Below are 19,368 nucleotides of genomic sequence, written 5' to 3'. Positions count from 1 at the left end.
TCATGGTCACTGCCTCCCAGGTTCCCATCCACTTTTGCTTCCCCTACTAATTCTTCCCGGGTTTGTGAGCAGCAGGTCTAGAAGAGCTCTGCCCCTAGTTGGTTCCTCCAGCACTTGCACCAGGAAATTGTCCCCTACGCTTTCCAAAAACTTCCTGGATTGTCTGTGCACTGCTGTATTGCTCTCTCAGCAGATACCAGGGTGATTAAAGTCTCCCATGAGAACCAGGGCCTGCGATCTAGTAACTTGTGCTAGTTGCCGGAAGAAAGCCTCGTCCACCTCATCCCCCGGGTCTGGTGGTCTATAGCAGACTCCCACCACGACATCACCCTTGTTGTTCACACTTCTAAACTTAATCCAGAGACTCTCAGGTTTTTCTGCAGTTTCATACCGGAGCTCTGAGCAGTCATACTCCTCTCTTACATACAATGCAACTCCCCCACCTTTTCTGCCCTGCCTGTCCTTCCTGAACAGTTTATATCCATCCATGACAGTACTCCAGTCATGTGAGTTATCCCACCAAGTCTCTGTTATTCCAATGACATCATAGTTCCTTGACTGTGCCAGGACTTCCAGTTCTCCCTGCTTGTTTCCCAGGCTTCTTGCATTTGTGTATAGGCACTTAAGATAACTTGCTGATTGTCTCGCTTTCTCAGTCTGAGACAGGAGTCCTCCCCTCTTGCACACTCCTGCTCATGCTTCCTCCCAGTATCCCATTTCCCCACTTACCTCAGGGCTTTGGTCTCCTTCCCCCGGTGAACCTAGTTTAAAGCCCTCCTCAATAGGTTAGCCAGCCTGCTTGCGATGTTCTTCCCTCTCTTTGTTAGGTGGAGCCCGTCTCTGCCTAGCACTCCTTCTTGGAACACCATCCCATGGTCGAAGAATCCAAAGCCTTCTCTCCGACACCACCTGCGTAGCCATTCGTTGATTTCCACGATTCGACGGTCTCTACCCAGGCCTTTTCCTTGCACAGGGAGGATGGACGAGAACATCACTTGCGCCTCAAACTCCTTTATCCTTCTTCCCAGAGCCATGTAATCTGCAGTGATCCACTCAAGGTCATTCTTGGCAGTATCATTGGTGCCCACATGGAGAAGCAGGAAGGGGTAGCGATCCGAGGGCTTGATGAGTCTCGGCAGTCTCTCCGTCACATTGTGAATCCTACCTCTTGGCAAGCAGCAGACCTCTCGGTTTTCTCGATCGGGGTGGCAGATAGATGACTCAGTCTCCCTGAGGAGGTAGTCCCCGACCACCACCACCCTCCTCCTTCTCTTGGGAGCGGTGGTCGTGGAACCTCCATCCCTAGGACAGTGCGTCTCATGCCTTCCAATCAGTGGAGTCTCCTTCTGCTCCCTTCCCTCAGATGTATCATCTACTCCACTCTCCGCATTAGTACCTGTGGCAAGAACATGAAAACGGTTGCTCATCTGTATTTACATTGCTGGTACATGGACGCTCCTCTTCCTTCTTCTGGAGGTCACATGCTGCCAATTTTCTTCACCATCCCTCAGTCCCCTCTGCGCAACCTGCTCTGATTCTTCAGAATGTTGTGCCTGTAGAAGCATATCCTGACGTCTGTCCAGGAAATCTTCATTTTCTCGTATGCAACACAGGGTCGATATTTGTTTCTCTAGACCTCGAACCTTCTCTTCCAATATGGAGACCAGCTTGCACTTTGTACAGACAAAGTCGCTTCTGTCCTGGGGAAGAAAGACAAACATGGCACAACCTATGCAGGTTACAACAACTGAACGCTCACCTTCCATATCACCTTCCTTCTAAGAGCTTCCTCAGCTGTTGCAGCAACTCACAGAAGCCCGCAAGATGTAAGCCTCAGTGGGCTCTCTGCGAACTCCCAGGCAAACTCCCTCTGTTAGCCTCCGCTGTTCGCCGCTCAGCTGGTTTGCTGCTGACTGCCTTTTTATAACAGTCAGGCCCACTCAAGGCCCACCCCAAGGGTCCTATATTTGCTCCTCCTTCACCTGGAGAACTCCCTTGCGAAACTCCCTGTTAGCAGCCCCTGTTCGCAAAAGCCAACAGTGATAAAGTGTAACAGTGATCATTCGATTTCTTTGGTGGTAGATCCAGGATCTATCTATTATTCATACTGATGAAACATATTTAATGGCGCTATCCCTGATTTACACCAGTATAACTAGAATCCCCTCCGTCTCACACCAGTGAAACAGATAAGTATTATCTCCATTTCACAAGTAGGTAAACTGAGGCACAGGGAGGCAAATTGGCCTGCCCAGCAAGTAAGTGGCACAGCTGGGAACAGAACTCAGGAATCCAGACTCCCATTTCCTTATTCATCAGGAACATAGGCTTGAAGTCTAGAAACGAATTTGTCAGAGCACAATTAGTCATTGCAGAATAAACACTGGGCTTAAAGATTTGATTAATTGTCAGTGTCAAGGGATTAAATAATTATTTAATGATCCCATTGTAATTTAGCAGAACTCTGTGTTATGCTGGACCTAAATACTGCAGCAAGGTCCCTTGGATTCTGTAGCTGCCTGATGTAGCAGACTGGAAATCTCGGGGCCATGCCATTTAATAAGTAGAGGGGCTGGAATGCATTAAATGTTACAGTGAATCACACAGTCAGTTAAGTAGCCCCCTATGTTATGTACTTTGATGGAAGATGATATTTGTTTTACTCTTCCCCCAGGATTTTTGACCACACAGAACTGCATTGTAGACGTTATTAAGGGGGAAGTTGGAGGTTTTAGCAGCTCAGCAAGGGACGCTTGGGGGTTGTGGTATGTAGGGAGGATGTCTCCATTGCATCGGGGAGTGAGCCTCCCAGCCTGAGACCAGAGCCTCATGCTAGCAGAGCTCATGCTAAGCGCACTCAAAGTAGCTGTGGAGAGGTTGCAGCTCAGCCTAGAGGCCCCCCCAGGCTTGAGCGCCCAAGGTCCAGCCCAAGCCACAATGTCTACATAGCTATTTTGAGTGTGCTAGCACCAGTGTGCAGACCCAGGCCAGGGGGCTCGCTGTCAGATGCAGTGTAGACCTACCATGGGAGGCAGGTTGGGATTGACTGTGAGATAACACATTGGTTGAATGATTCTGCTAAAAAGATCAGCAGTGAAATAGTTAATGTCCGCATTTAATCTGCCATCTTCAAGATTTCAGAGACAACCCAGAGACAAGATTTCAGAGACAAGGTTCCCCCCCCACCCCAGCCAGCTTCGTCTCAATGGGGTAGTTCCCATCTCTCAGAGCTTTTGTTTCCAGTACTCTGCCTTGGTTTGCCCTTGGTTCTTAAGGGTTATACACGTATTTTGTTTAAAGGAAAGCCTAGATTCTGGAGTACAGTGCTGTAGAAAGGGGCTGATTCTGTGTCAGAGAAGATTCCACTACTGCAGAGTCACAGAACTCATGAAGCATTTCCTACCAGGAGGTTTTAATGGGGTCTTCAGGCAGTGCAAGCTGCAAAAGCTGTCAGAAGCATGTGCATGTAAAAGGATCTATCCTCCTTTCTGGTGAGGAAAAAAAAGGGGGGGCAGGTGGAGGGAGGCCTGATGCCAATTTTTTTTTTTTTTGCAATAGTTTATCCCCTTGCAAGTTTTAGCAGCCCCTGAAAGGAGCACAGAAAAATTCTTTAGCAGACTAATTATCTGGGAAGCTATTTTTCTTATTGCAGACAAATGCGCGCTAGTGGCGAAAAGAGTCTGATGAGACAGCAGAAATGTATGGCTCCTAATGAAGATGAAAGCCCCTCTTCCCGTTACCATGCCTGGAAAACATATGAAGAGGGGAAGGGTGGGGGGGAGACAAAGCTACAGCTGCTCAGAGATATTTTAGAATCTCAACTGGATTTGCAAAAAAAAATCCTGTTTCACTGGTCTGATTCTACCGGGCCATTCCTCATACCTGCTGCTGCTGATTCTGCATGTAAAAGCGTGCAGCTGATTAAAAGGGTTTATTTTATTTTATTTTATTTTACATAGATGGAGCCATAGGTTCTCTGAGCGGAGACGTGAAGGGCTGTTCAGCTTCTAAGACTGAAAATTACCACTGATCCTAAAGACCTTGAACACTGCAAAGCTTTTGCAGATTGTCAGTTCATCGCTGCAATCTCCACTCCACTTGTTATTTTATTTGTGTTGAACAAACAGTCTATCACCTGATAAGGTTTATGACTAATGCTGAGCAGCGACTGTTAGGAATTGTACAAGAGAGACTCTTGGAACTTGCACCAGGAAGCATCCTGGCTTCGCTAAACGAGATCTGTTTCAGGATAGTAAGACATTAATATACTAGCCTTTTCCTCTGGAGACCTGACTCCAAGATTGGATTTCTTGTCACTAGTGAAATGAGTTTGTCAGTTTGTCTTCACTCAGTCCATCATAGTCTCTTGGGGATGTCACATGCTTGTCAAGATTGAGGCTATTGGACAGTTTCATGGGAAGCCAAGACTGCAATTGCAGGAGCTGTGGCATATCAGGTGTGAGGTGCATTGATAGAGTTACAAGGGGAAATCTGGTAGTGTACTGTCTCTGTTGCTACAGATTAAGACAGACATTTATAAGAGCCAAAAATCTCCAGAAGCGTATTTTTTACACACACACACACACACACACACACACACACACACACACACACACACACACTGTACATCAAAGGACCCAATAAATCAGTTGTTTAATGGACATGGTATTGTGTCTAATGGAGGTGAAGGAAAATTATAATCAAGGAGCCAAATTCTGCTCTCGGCTATGCTGAGGAAACTCTTCTAATCCGTGGAGTTACACTGTATTGAAACACTGAAATTGAGAGCATAATTTGACCCAATATGTTGGGGGATATTTGAGGGTGGAAAGAAATCCTCTAAAGGTCAAAGTTTTCTCAAAAGGATGATTGCTGGTACTGTCATGTATTATTTGTATTGCGGGATTGCCTAGGACAGGGGTGGGCAAACTTTTTGGCCCTAGGGCCATATTGGGTTCAGATATTGTATGGAGAGCCAGGTAGGGAAGGCTGGGGGAGGCTATGCCCCCGCAAACAGCGAGGCATGGCCTGGCCCCTGCCCTCTATCCAGCCCCTCGGAACCCCCATCCCCATCCAACCCTCGCTGCTCCCCACCCCTGACTGCCCCCCCAGGACGCTCATCCCCTATCCAATCTCCACTGCTCCCCACCTCTGACTGCCCCCCTGGGGCCCCGCCGCCCCCTATCCAACCCTCCCTGCTCTCTCTGCCCCACATTACCTGTGGGGTGGGGGAAAGGGGGGCTCAGTCCTTTCCCTGTGCGTTTCCTCTGCTCATTTGGCTGCTCTCCCTAGCAGTTGGGCAGGGCTCACTCCCTTTCTGGGCTTGGCTGCTGGAGACAGGGGCCAAGCATGCTGGGGGTGGAGGGGCGACCTGGCTTGCTCTGCCTGTCCCTGTCAGCAGGGCCCAGGCCCCTTGACCACCCCCCTCCTCCTTGCCTTCCCGCAAACTACCCCAGTTCCCCTCGCCCCTTGACTGCGCCGCCCTGGAGCACCAATTCTGGCGGCACTATAGCCATGCCGTCTGGCCAGAGCTGCAGCCACGCTGCCCAGGTGCTGGGGGAACTGTGACTGCGGGGGAGGCAGGGAGGGGAGGGGAGCAGAAGGGGAAGGGCCAGGAGCTAGCCTCCGCCCTGCTTATCGCGCTGCCGGGGAGTTGGGCTGGCTCCTCCGCAAGCCTGTCCTGACCCCGCTCCCTGGCAGGAGCTCGGGGGCCAGAGGAAAGGGTCCTGTGGTCCGAATGTGGCCCGCGGGCCATAGTTTGCTCCCCTCTGGCCTAGGAGCACAAGTCATAGCCCACAACCCCCATGTGCTAGGTGCTGTACAAACACAGAACAAAAGGGTGGTTATGACTCCAAAGAACTTATGATTGAAGTACCGGTCTCTGACAGGGTGCTATCTCTATGGGCACTGAGGTTGCTGCAGCACTAGGAAGATTGCAGCTTAATTGAAGTCAATTAACCAGTTTCCCTTGGGGGTTACTGACACTTGGGTGACAGTTGCTGGGCTAATGAGGCAATTGGCTCAGTAATTAGGAGGATAAATATTTGGGAGGAACAGGAACTACAGGGGAACTCAGAGAGTGAGCCTAGGAAAGGCGAGTGGGGAAGTCTCCTCCTGTTGTAAGCCTGTGGTATGTTCTGTTATGCTTTGAAACATGGTGAAAGAGAAAGCAGCCTGCATGTGCTTGTGGCCAGGAGACCACAAGAGCAGGCTAGGCAGCAGTACTCGCAAGGACACCTTGTGACAAGGCCATTCTGTCTATCAAACACTGAGCACTCACGCAAGCACTGGTGACATATAGGCCACATTCCTTTATTCTGAATGGGCAGGACACTTTCTGGCTGGGAACATTCGCTTGCTAAGAAGCGTGTCCTGGAGAGGCCTGTTTAAAAAGCACAGCCCTCCAGTCCTATCTCCTGCTCAAGTGTTTTACTGCGATGAAAGTAAACAAAGAGCGCTACACAGCAACCTCTCGCCCTCTTCCCTGGAAGCTGGCCTTTGAGCTGTGGAGCGTGGCTAGAAGAATCATTAGAGAGTGATAAATCAACCTGGAGCAGGGATAACAGAAGCCCTGAGCTGCACACAGCAGGGAAACAGGCTCAGAAAGAGGTCATGATGGAGAGGTGAGGGGGCAGGACAGCATCCTGATAACATTTAAAAAGGAATTAGATTTTTTTTTTTAAAGGGAGAGAAAAAATCCTCCGAGGTGTGCTGGGGAGGAGTTGAAAGCAAAGACTTTAATTTGAAATAGAAGCTATGATTTCCTTATGGCTTTATATGCCAGTGCTAGCACACACAGTTCTGTCACTTCCAGGCACAGCCATCTCTGAGTGTGGAGGCAAGCAGCATGCTTCTTCCAAGCGACATGCCTATCTTTTCCTTATCCCCTGAACAACTACTGTTGGCACAAAGAGGCTACAGGGTTGAGTATTGTGTACGTGCACAGATACACAGATGGACAGTATGTGCAAGGCTGTTGCACAGGGTGTGACCTTTTATGACTGTCCTCCACTGAGTTTATGGACTTACAGGATGTTAATGAAACATTTGAAAAAAAAATCCTAGTTAAAATTTAGGGCTGCCGATTAATCGCAGTTAACTCACGTGATTAACTCAAAAAAAATTAATTGCGATTAAAAAATTTAATCGCGATTAATCACAGTTTTAATCGCACTGTTAATAGAATACCAAGTGACATTTATTAAATATTTTGGATGTTTTTCTATATTTTTATATAGATTATATTCTGCGTTGTAATTGAAATCAAAGTGTATATTATTTTTATTTCAAATATTTGCACTATAAAAGTGATAAACAAAAGAAATAGTATTTTTCAATTAACCTCATACAAGTACTGTAGTGCAATATCTTTGTCGTGAAAGTGCAACTTACAAATGTAGATTTTTTTTATTATGTAACTGCACTCAAAACAAAAAAAATGTAAAACTTCAGAGCCTACAAGTCCATTCAGTCCTACTTCTTGTTCAGCCAATCGCTAAGACAAACAAGTTTGTTTACATTTACAGGAGATAATGCTGCTCTCTTCTTATTTACAATGTCACCAGAAAGTGAGAACAGGCATTTGCATGGCACTTTTGTAGCCAGTATTGTAAGGTATTTACGTGCCAGATATGCTAAACATTCGTATGCCTCTTCATGCTTCAGCCACCATTCCAGAGGAGATGCTTCCATGCTGATGATGCTCATTAAAAAAATAATACATTAATTAAATTTGTGACTGAATTCCTTGTGGGAGAATTGTATGTCCCCTGCTCTGTTTTACCCACATTCTGCCATATATTTCATGTTATTGCAGTCTTGGATGATGACCCAGCACATGTTGTTCATTATAAGAACACGTTCACTGCAGATTTCACAAAGCGCAAAAGGTACCAATGTGAGATTTCTGAAGATAGCTCCTGAAGTCAACCCAAGGTTTAAGAATCTGAAGTGCTTTCCAAAATCTGAGAGGGATGGAGTGTGGAGCATGCTTTCAGAAATCTTAAAAGAGCAACACTCTGATGCAGAAACTATAGAATCCAACCCCCCAAAAAAGAAAACCAACCTGCTGGTGGCATCTGACTCAGATAATGAAAATGAATATGCGTCGGTCTGCACTGCTTTGGATTGAGCAGAACCCATCATCAGCATGGACGCATGTCCCCTGGAATGGTGGTTGAAGCATGAAGAGACATATGAATATCTAGCGCATCTGGCATGTAAATATCTTGCAACGCCAGCTACAACAGTGTCATACAAACACCTGTGCTCACTTTCAGGTGACGTAAAAAGAAGTGGGCAGCATTATCTCCTGCAAATGTAAACAAACTTCTTTGTCTGAGCAATTGTAAGACTGAGTGGACTTGCTGGCTCTAAAATTTTACATTGTTTTATTTTTGAATGCAGTTGGGTTTTTTTTTACATAAGTCTACATTTGTAAGTTCAACTTTCATGATAAAGAGATTACACTACAGAACTTGTATTAGGTGAATTGAAAAATATTATTTCTTATGTTTTTTTACAGTGTAAATACTTGTAATCAAAAATAAATATAAAGTGAGCACTGTACCCTTCATATTATGTGTTGTAATTGAAATCAATATATTAGAAAATGTAGAAAACATCCAGAAATATTCAAATAAATGGTAATCTATTATTGTTTAACAATGTGATTAATTGTGCTATTAATCGCACGATTAATTTTTTTAATCGCTTGACAGTCCTATCAAATTAAAATACCCCTAGTTAAAGTAAAAAACAGGCTAGGTAAATCAGCTTAGAAGCCAGAGCAAATAATGCTGAAAGTAATCTTTCAATTACATTTATACATACATACATATTTTAAATATAGCCTGGAATATTGATTTCAAATATTGCAGATATTGGAAAACTTTTTCCGTGATTTACATGAGTTCTGTTAAAAGCAATAAACTGTTTCAATCCCATGTTTAGCCGATGGGCTGAGAATATATAGTCAAAGGCCCTCTCTGAGAATTTGGCAGTAGTAAAAGAAATCTGGGTAGACTAGGGCGTACAGCAAAGGTTCAGCACAGAGAACACTCCTACGGTCTAAGCCTTGCTGTGCCCACGAGTCACTGAATGTCCTCTCGTGAGTCACTTGACCTCTTTTTGTGCCTCTGTCAAGACCCAGCTGGAGAGTGGTTAGATGCTGCTTGTGAATCGCACTTTCCTGGGGGATGAAGAAATTACAAAAAGAACAAGATGACAGTGGTGACAAATAGAACAAATCCTGACATTTGCTTGAGAGCAGACGCCTTTTTTTCAGAGAGTTGCAAGGAAACTAACCACCAAAAATGGAAATCCCCAAGGGATATATTTTCTGTTGCAAAATCTGGATGCACCTGTTACTTGTGCAAAGCAGGTATGTCCCCCCTGCACGCACCCTCTTGCACATGTAAGTTGTGTTTTTCACACTCGATGGGAGCGCATGCATTTTTGGCATAACTTAAGCTCCGGTGTGGGAAAGATTCCCATTGACTTCAGTGGAGTCAGGATTTCACCCTTCAATTTTTTGCTCTTTCACCTGGGGCCTGAGGAATAAAATGAAGGCCTATTATGTGGATATTCAGAAGACACCAGCCTCCACAGGCTCCCAATCCACAAATTCTGTTTCAAATGTTTTTAACCATATTTTACACCAGATCGACATATCATCCCGTATTTGTTTTCATTATCACTTTTTCATGTGGATTTATTGCTCCTGAAATAGACTGAATGTACATCCTTGGAGACAGCTCCCTTAATAATCCACAAAAGAGGTACCGGCATGCAGCAGCAATGCAAACTTTTCCTACAGCGCTCCATAACAGGGCCTCCATTCTGATCTGGAAGCACAATCTCTAAGGGCTAAGAATGTGACTCCAGGACATATTCAGTCACTGGTCTGTCTCCTGAGAGGACTGACAAAAAGACCAGTTAGTGCCACTTGCAGTGGTGGAGGTTTTCTGTGTGTGATGTAGACACCTGTCACTAGGAATTGGATTGATATTTTACATAGGCCATCAACAGATAATCCACTGAATGTTTACGACTACTAACCAGTATGGGTTGGCCAGTTGCTTCATATTATGTGGAAGACAATATCAGCATTGAGGATATTTGTAGCCAAATCTACCATCTGCCTTCATCAGCATTGATTCAGTTTAGGCAGCTTTCTTGGCATGAACGTATTATTAGAATGGAAGAGCAAGAATTATGAGGAGTGTTTACCAAAAATGTCACTTCACGACCATCCATCACCTGGGTGCCAAATGCTTCAGTAGTATAATAAGACTGCCAGTGATGGACATAGACTAAACATCCAGCCAGACTGTCTGAAAGATCCAGCTAGAGATCAATCTCAGTGGTGCCTGAACTGCAAGGAGGCTACGTCCCTTTAGGATTTTCCATAGTAATAATGAGTAAGGAGTGGACATGAACCAGCAACTTAGAGATAAAAGTGTCTGACCACACCTATGGTCTGATGGATCTCTCAACAAAGGGTCTATATCCTATTACCAATACCTCACCATGAAATCTACAGCTGGTAGAAAAATTTTGAAATTGGAAATTTCAACAGTATTGTCCATTGGAACAGTGAATATCAGTGAAAAAATGAGATGATGTTTTTCACAAACATCTTCACCAAAATGTCTTCTCATATTGTGATCAGTTGTCTTGAAATCCTGCCTTCCTTTTCACCTTACTGCTAGGGATTGCCAGGGTACTTGACTGCAAACAGAAGCTTATGGTATTCTTTTTTTTGGTTGTTGTTCTTTTTTCTTTTATTTTTACTTGAATCCTTATTGAGATTTTAACAAATAACATGTAACATAACACAGATTGTTTTCTTTCTTTTTTATCCTTAGTAAAATACAGGAAAGAAAAAAAAGCTGGGGGTGAGGGGGAGAAGAAATGTTCCAATCATTCTTATATCAGAATGGGTGGGCCTGTGTGAACCTGCCTAAGCTTTTTGGTGGTCTGAATATTTTCCCTGGGTATTTACACATTTCTCATCACATAAATCAGAAATTCACTCTTGCATTTGACTGGATTCCTCTGTTTCATTCTCTTCCCCACATATTGTTTTTCATAATATGTCATCCTCTAAAGATCCGAGGGTCATTCCATCATTTCTGGCTCTGACATCTCCTTTCGCTTCTCAGAATAATCTCTTATGCCACCACTAAATGGAATGGCCTTTTAAATCCACTGCCCCTTTGGTCCGACTCACTCAGTGGTGTCACAGTGGATGTCTTTGTGACGTGTATTGGGGATGAACTGTGATGCCATAAACATTGGGATTCTGACAGCTCACCCCAGAATCTCTTTCTTTCTCTATCTTTCTCACGCTTTTTCACCTAGGAAGACAAAGGAACCAGGCCTTTGGCTTTAGGGAGGGTGGGATCCTGTCTTAAAATTTTGGTCAGCAATGTTGCTGGGGACCACGTGGTAAGGACTTTACTTTGATACTTGAAGTCTAGTTTGTTAAGTTTAAGCTACCAGAAAGCGTTTTATCTTTATTTCTCTTGTAACCATTTCTGACTTTAATTCCTTATACTTGTACTCACTTAAAACCTATCTCTTTGTAGTGAAATAAACTTGTTTTATTTTTCAGTCAAAACTAATCCAGTGTTCTCTTTAACCTAAACTGATAACTCCAATTAAAGTAGCAAACTGTTGCATATTGACCCCTTACAGGGGCTATGGACCTCTAATATCTGAACTGTCCAGGAGAGGGCTGGACAGTGCAGAACACAGGTTTTGGGGGGAAATTCAGGACTGGGAGTAGTTTGGGGTCACCCTGCAAATAGTTACCTAGGCTGCTGGAAGCCAGAGTCTGACAAGAATGTTGCTGACATGCTGCTGGGGTCAGAGTTGCTGGACCAGGACTGTAGCTATACACACACATAGCTATGAGTGGTCCAGGTTGGGAGATGCAAAAGCAAAGCAATGTGAGGCACCCAAGGTTATGGGGCAAATGGTCATACAACCTCTCACTGGTCTGGGTAGGGTGATCGATGTCCCGATTTTATAGGGACAGTCCCGATTTTGGGGGCTTTTTGCTTCTATTACCCCCCACCCCCGTCCCGATTTTTTACACTTGCTATTTGGTCACCCTAGGTCTGGGTTGCACCCCAGAAGAGGTTAAAAGGTAATAGTGCTGCTATGCTATACTTAAACTTCTGAAAGATGTGTGACTTTGTTACTGCACAACATTTTGACTAAAAAACCTACGATAACATAAAATTAACATGTTATATATTAAATGGATTAAAAGCTGGCAAACTGATAAGGTCTCAAAATGTAATTGTAAGCAGGGAATCATGATTGAATGGGTGTGTTTCTAGTAGGGCCCTGGAGGGATCTGTTCTTGGTCCTGTGTTACGTAAAATTTTTGTCAATGACATGGAAGAAAATATAAAATCATCCGTGATAAAATTTGCAGATAACACACAAATTGGGGGAGTGGCACATAGTGAAGAGGATAGGATGCTGATACACGGCAATCTGGATTGGCAAGTTGGGGGCCAGCAAACAATATACATTTTAATATGGCTAAATGGAAACATCTGATGTCCCACTGACATCAGAATAATCAGCATCAGTAATAGTGGGATGCAAAGAGTACATGATGGTTTAAGGAATCTATCACTGTGGCTTCTTGGCCTACTGGGATGGTTCTCACATTGGTTGTGAGAGCTCTTGGAGAGACATCGTGGATCATATGTAGGTGCTCAGATATCACAGGGATGGGTGCAGTATAAATACCAGAATAAAATAGAATAGAAAATCTTATAGGACCTGCCCAATAGCCAACTGAAACCAATGGGAGTCTTGCCATTGAAATCAATGGGCTTTGGATCAGACCTATAAAGAGATCTCAGTGAACTTGCTTTGCCTAATTTTGAAAGCTGGCGAGGCAAGGCCCTTTGGTATTTCTACACCTAATATGGGCTCCGCTTTAATCTAATGTTGAATTTATTTTTTTCATATATCACCCTGGAAAAAATATGGAGCAAAGAAAAGCTTTGCAAGCTCAAACCAGTTAAAAACTCAAAACAATAGTTCTTGAATCTTGCAAACCTCCAAGTTTTCTGAAAGGAAGGCAGCTTGTCTTTGGTGCTGTCATACAGCTAAAGAAAAACCCAAAGCCATTATAAGAAGAACCACATGCTAGTCAACAGGTGGTGATGAGAAGAAAGATGCATAAATAATCCAACAAGTTGAATTCCCTAGGGGCATGCTCATTCTCCTCTGAAATCCACCACATGAGTTAAACCAGTATCTCCTTGTACCATAGACTGTGGGTGCCACCTGTTATTCTGACCCAGACATGACATCAGTCTTTATAGTTTCATAGCCATGGGCAAAATGCTTAAGAAAATCCCCATTGGAGCCTTGTCAATGAATGAAAGAAGCACTACTTCTGTGTGTCATTGTATCTTGGTTTATGGTTCCTGGATCCCTGTTCCTAGAGGTCATCATCAGCCCTAGATAAAACGTTATTAATAAAGACCTGGTGTAAATGTAATTTTCACCACTGACATGAATTGCACAGGTCAGAAATGAAAGCAGTACACCATATGCCAGACATTAAGGTCTTGAGAAATTCCCCTGCAACGGTTACCCTCCCTGGATTGGATTGGATCCCAGCCAGATTGTGTTCATTGAAAATTATAAATTGCCTTTTTCTTGCTGGCAATGTAAAAAAAAAAGGTAAAAGGGACATTGCTTTGTTGATGAAGACGCACAAGGCAGAGTTAATGCCGATGCGGTGGATTTAGCACAGATTATGAGAGATATTTTAATAGGCTCCACAGCTTCTTTGAGTGGCCTTGAAGAAATCGCTGTTCCTGAAAGCTGAGGTGACATTAAAGAAAAGGGGTCTTTGTTCGCTCGCTCTGGACATCTGAATTGTGCAGCTTTTTCTAACTTGCCCATGAACGGTGAAGTGCTAAACAGGATCTATGGCAGTTTATAGAGGGTGGCACTGCGGGAAGCTATGATTGTCTCTTAAATACTTCAGAAGAAAAGGACTCTATGACCTCTCAGTGCTCCGTGGCTACAATCCCTGCCTAAATTCTATTTCAATCCACTGTCCAACCAAGCCTCATTTTATCAGGTTTTCTCATCTTTAGCTTTAATGACAATTGAGTGATGATAATCTGAGAGCTGCAGGGAGTTGGCGGTTAGAGAGTTGAACTTCAATGAACATTAACCCTTGTGGGCTCTCTTAACATTTAGACCCAGGTTTTGGAAGCAAATGAAAACTAAACTCATTCTAGTGCTTTTATCATGTGTGGGGAATTCAGTCATAGAAATTAAAGATGGAAAAGACCTTATAGATCAATGTGTCCCTCTGTCATTGTGTCAGTATCTAAAAGGCTTCTACTATTTCTCTTGGAAAAATTAGGGAATTGTTATACTCCACAGTTGTTGTGTTCCTTTCAGAATATTGTGGGGAGTTCCAAAAGGTGCTAGATACTTTCCAAACACAGAGGGAGACAGATTCTCTGCCTGAAAGAGAGCATAGGGATAAAGAGAGACAAAGAACAGAGGAAAGAGGAGCAACATACAAGCAAAGTGATCAGGGTTGTACGTACATGGCTTATGAGTAGATCTGGGTGAAAAATGTTCTTTATTTTCCACTACAAATTTAATCTACATTTTTCATGGCATTTATCAAGTTTCTGTTGAAGAACCAAAACCAGATTTTGTTTGTTTATTGAAACCACAAGATTTTTAGTTTTCAACAACAAAAAATCTGACCACAATGGAAATGTTTGTTTTCTCTCTCACACACGCACACCAAAACCCTCTAAGTCAAAATACTATTTTTCATTGAAAAACAAATGAAGAAAAAAAATTCACTTGGCTCTATTTTTAGCTACACGTTTGAGTGTGTTTGTTTTTGGATGAGAGTGAGGAATTGTTGTTGGTTTTAGTTGAACATATAGGGCCAGATCTGCAGCTGGGGTGAATAAGCGTAGTGCCATTGATTTCAATGACATCTTTGACTTCAATGGAGCTATACTAATTGACACCAATTGTAAAGATGCTTTCCTGGTCTTTCTTTCATCATTCATACCGCCTGTCTTCTCCTCACAGCAATTCCCACTGTCCTTAAATCCCCTTCCCTTTCAACCTTTGACCCCTTCCCTCCACATAAATCAGCAGTTCACTTAGGCTATGAGATCAGTCTCTTCTTTGAGACAATCCTCCAGTGCAAGATAAAGCATCCTGAAGGATGTTGTGATTTATACTAGCAGCCTGTTACCTTCCGGGCACGGGGATGCCTCTGCACCAGGTGGCAGGAGGTATAGGATATAGGAGCTGCTATGGTGGCTCTCTGCTGTCCCAGGATCCTGCACAGGAGATCTCTCAGAGCTGGAGTTGGCTTTAGGGCAGCTTTATACCAACAGACCACTGCTGCACTATCCAAGTAAACCACTCCAGCTGTGACAAGCATTCTGTGGCTGCATCTGAAGACCTGGCCCATTACTTATTATCTGAACACCACCAACCACATTCTAGTGTTTTCAGGCAGGTACAAAGATCAGACTCCTTCCCCGAGGAACTTGCAATCTAAATACGCAATATACATCAGGTGTAGGACTGGGGGTGTGATATAAAGCCGTAAGACTGAGCAGTAAAGACAGCATGGGGTCTGATTAGTTCCACACCGTTTTACTCTGATTTGAATTTGCTGAGTGTAGGGTTTTGTTGATCGGTCGTCAGATTAGCCACCACTTCTCTGTGCAGGGACTAGAGATTATAGGGAAGAGACCCATTTTAAGGAAGAATTTGGAAGGGGAGAGAGAATGGAGGTTTATCTGTCTGGGTTAGGGAAGGGGTTCCAGGTGTCTGAGGCTGCATGGAATAAAGCCCTGAGGTGAGAGTCGGAGAAGGACACAGGGCCAGTTAGTCGATTATTGGTCATTCTCAGCCCTCTGCAGGGCTTTTTTTTGCTGATGCCCTTGTTCATGCATATCTGTATCAGCCATTCATAGCCACCTTGAAGAGAGAAGGCTTCTTCATCACTGTTCCTGTCCATCCATCTAGACCAACTGTTCTCCATCATGCCAATGGCTTTTGTTCAGAATCTCAGGGTCCTTGGTCTGTGCAGTGTGGAGAGGGATATGATGACGCTGTCACACTAGATTTGCTCTCTCTCTCTCCTGTGATCTTAGGTTGAGTCTGCAAGGGATTGATGTTTGTGGTGGCTTCACTAAGGAGTATACGAGGTGCTACATTGCAAAAGATCCTTTTCCCTTGTCGTTTTAAAGGAAGTTTCAGCATTCAGAGATTGATGGCAGCCAGGCTACCATGACCAAAGTAGGACTCTGAGATCACTGCACCACATATACTAGTTCCCTTCATCACCCATGCTAGCCAACAGGTCTGGCTTCGGGAATTTGAGACCTTTCTATATAGAGTGGTGTCGCAGGGCTTGCCCTTTAAGGGGAGTCAGATGCCCAGCTTGCCTGTGACAAGCTCCTGAAGGGAATGAGCCAACCCAGGTCCACCTGGGCATAGCTAACTACCTCAGCAGCTGGAAAGCAGTTAAATAAGTAAGCAACACCTAGGCCTAATAAAAGGATTAGGCGAGCTCAGTTGGGGAAGCACCTGAGGAGAAAGGAAACCCTGGAGGAAGGGGAGCTTCCTGGGCAGCTGAACTAGGCAGAAATGGTGCTCCTAAACCAGAAAGAAAAGCAATTACAGCCCTCTCCAGGCAGGAAGGCCTGGGAGAGACGGTGCCCAGAAAAGGCCTGCAGATCTCTCCAGGCAGCAGAGTTGCCTGAGGCCTTACAGCAGGAGGAGCTGCTGCTGCTGGGGCCCAGGGACTTCTGTTTTAGGACTTTTAAGTTTTATCTAAGGTAAGAGCCTTTAAACTGTCGTACAAATGTTCCTGTCAGACGGCTTTGTTAAAGAGAGATACACTGCTATATAGTGTTTGGCTTCTCCTTGACTGGGCTGTTAAAGGGACCTCATTGTTACCTCAGTGAGGGGGAAACTGGGGCAGTGTACAGCAGAACTGTACTCCACCACAAAAGAGTACTTGGGGCGGAGGGGGGGGGGGGGGGGGTGATGCCCTTTTTGCAGGCGGGGTATCTTTTCCAACACACCTCTTCTTCGTCCTCTGTTCAATGAACTCACACAGCAACAGGATTTATAGTCCTGCATCTCACCTGAAAACTGGGGCCTCTCTATGAATCAGACATAGTTTTGGGCGGGGATCCCAGGAACCATCCCTGCCAGCCATCCTACTCCAGATTGTGGAAGAATGGCACCTGTCAGCCCTTCCATATTAGGGTGGTGGATGCTTTAACAATGCAACAGATGGATGGATGAGAGGAATTCTTCCCTAGGCTGAAGGAACACAGCATCCAATTTTCTGAAAGGCTACAGAGACTCATAGCATTGAAAAGAAGCACTCCACAGACACACACTGACATAGTACCAGTGGACAGTTAGCTAGTTTCAAAAGAGCGTCCTACACAAAGAAACTCAAACTGGCCCAAAGGGCTGAGAACTCTCTGGATGTACTGGGTCCACCCACTTTGTCATGCTGTGTCTTTGCAACTGGCTTTTATAGTTCCCAGTCCCTTAGCCCCCTTTCACTCACCTCACAATCTAAACCGCAGCACCATCTTTCACAGCCAGTTCTCCTCCTCCTTCTCCGTACCCATGCTCACCGCAAAAGTTTTGATACGTTACCTATGAAAGGAACCTTCTCCCCAAATTTCTTTTCTTATGTTCCTGAAGCATCTGAGAAGAGCAAGAGAGGGAGAGAGAGAGTGAGCAGCATCCAGGTTGTACATGGACCATCTTTTGAAAGCAAAAATAATTTAAGAAAAAGATTTCATTTGAACATATCCGTTAACTGGCTTCACCTAATTAGATGTGGAAAAGTTGCCAGATGGACACAGATTTTAATGATGGCTTTATTCGAAGTCTTGGAGGAGTGGGCTGGATGTAAGAGATAATTACCTTGACTTTTAGATGTAAAAGTCTTCTATTTTATTCAGCTTCTCTTCTCCCCTCCCCCCACACCCCACTTCCTTAGTTCATTTTTAATGAAAGAGAGGAGCAGTGAAATTCAAAACATCAAATAAGAAAGGAAGGTTCGTTTAATCTCTGCTCAGCGCCAGCCCGCAGTGACACTTCTGAGAATTGGTTTGATGGGGAGCTTGTTTGTTCATAAATTGTCACAAAATGGCATTCAGAATGTATCTGGCCCCTTATCCTCGCACTGTACAGTGGGGAGAAACTTCAGGAATCAGATTAAATGCTACAGGGGCAAAAAAAATTAACTTCCTGGCAGAATTAGAAATAAAGAGTGGAAATGCCTCTCACATAGACTCTCTCTCTCTCTTTCTCTCTCCTGTTCTCTCACACATAATCATGACATGGTGTATCCAGAAGGGGCACAGATGCATGTGCACAAGAGCATGCTCACCTGCATGTCTATACTGTACCGTGTGAAGTAGTGGAGGGTGCTACACAGCTGCCTGCTAGTGGGTGTAATGTCAGACAAGGTTAAATGTGATCATGTCTCCCTCTAGTGGTTAGATGCCCACATGGGATATAGGCTTTAGCACTGCTAGAGCTGGTGGGATTCTCCTTTAGCTCAAGCAAGGGCACCTGTGTTTTCAGGGCAGGAGGGTCTATGCTCTGTCCTCACAAGTGGTATGAGTGAGTGAGCACTGCCTGATCCAGCCTGTCACCCCCTTCCTACAGTAGCGATAATACTTTGGCATTTATAGAACTCCTTCCATCTGGGAAGGTATTTTCACCTCTGTAATAGGTCCTAGCCGGGGCTCGACCCTTCCGGGCAGGAGGGGAGCCACACCGACTCGCTACTGTGGGAACAAGCAGTCAGTTAGTCCCGAAGCTCCGGCTCTTTGGTGCAGGGCCGGAGCAACCACAGTTAAAGCTCAGGCCCTTGACTGCAGGGCGGAGCAAACACAGTGAAGCTTAGACCCTTGACTGTAGGGACTGCGCGAGCCAACAGTTCAGAAGCCCAGGCCCTGGATCAGGGCGGGGCAAACACAGTTAAGCTCAGGCCCTTGTTTGCAGGGGGCTGAGCGAGCAAGCAGTTCAGGTACGGCACGCCTAGGCTTTCTGTAGCCGAGCGTTGGGTGAGGGGGAAGCCTGCCACCCGTGAGCGGGGGTGGCAGGGGGGAACGCAGGCCCACCCACTCCACTGCGTTCCAGCCCGGGGCCCTAGCAGCGGTTACTGCCGCTGCTGGTCAGTGGGGTATCCAGACCGCAACACACTGAGATAGGCTCACACTCGGTTGCAGCCGGACCGGGGTCGGCTACCCCCGGGCTACTTCCACGATCCCCCTCAAAGCCTACCTC

This window comes from Chrysemys picta, chromosome 7 (assembly GCF_011386835.1).
Source record: "Chrysemys picta bellii isolate R12L10 chromosome 7, ASM1138683v2, whole genome shotgun sequence".
NCBI lineage: Eukaryota > Metazoa > Chordata > Testudines > Emydidae > Chrysemys > Chrysemys picta.
Note: the sequence above shows the minus strand (reverse complement) of the source record.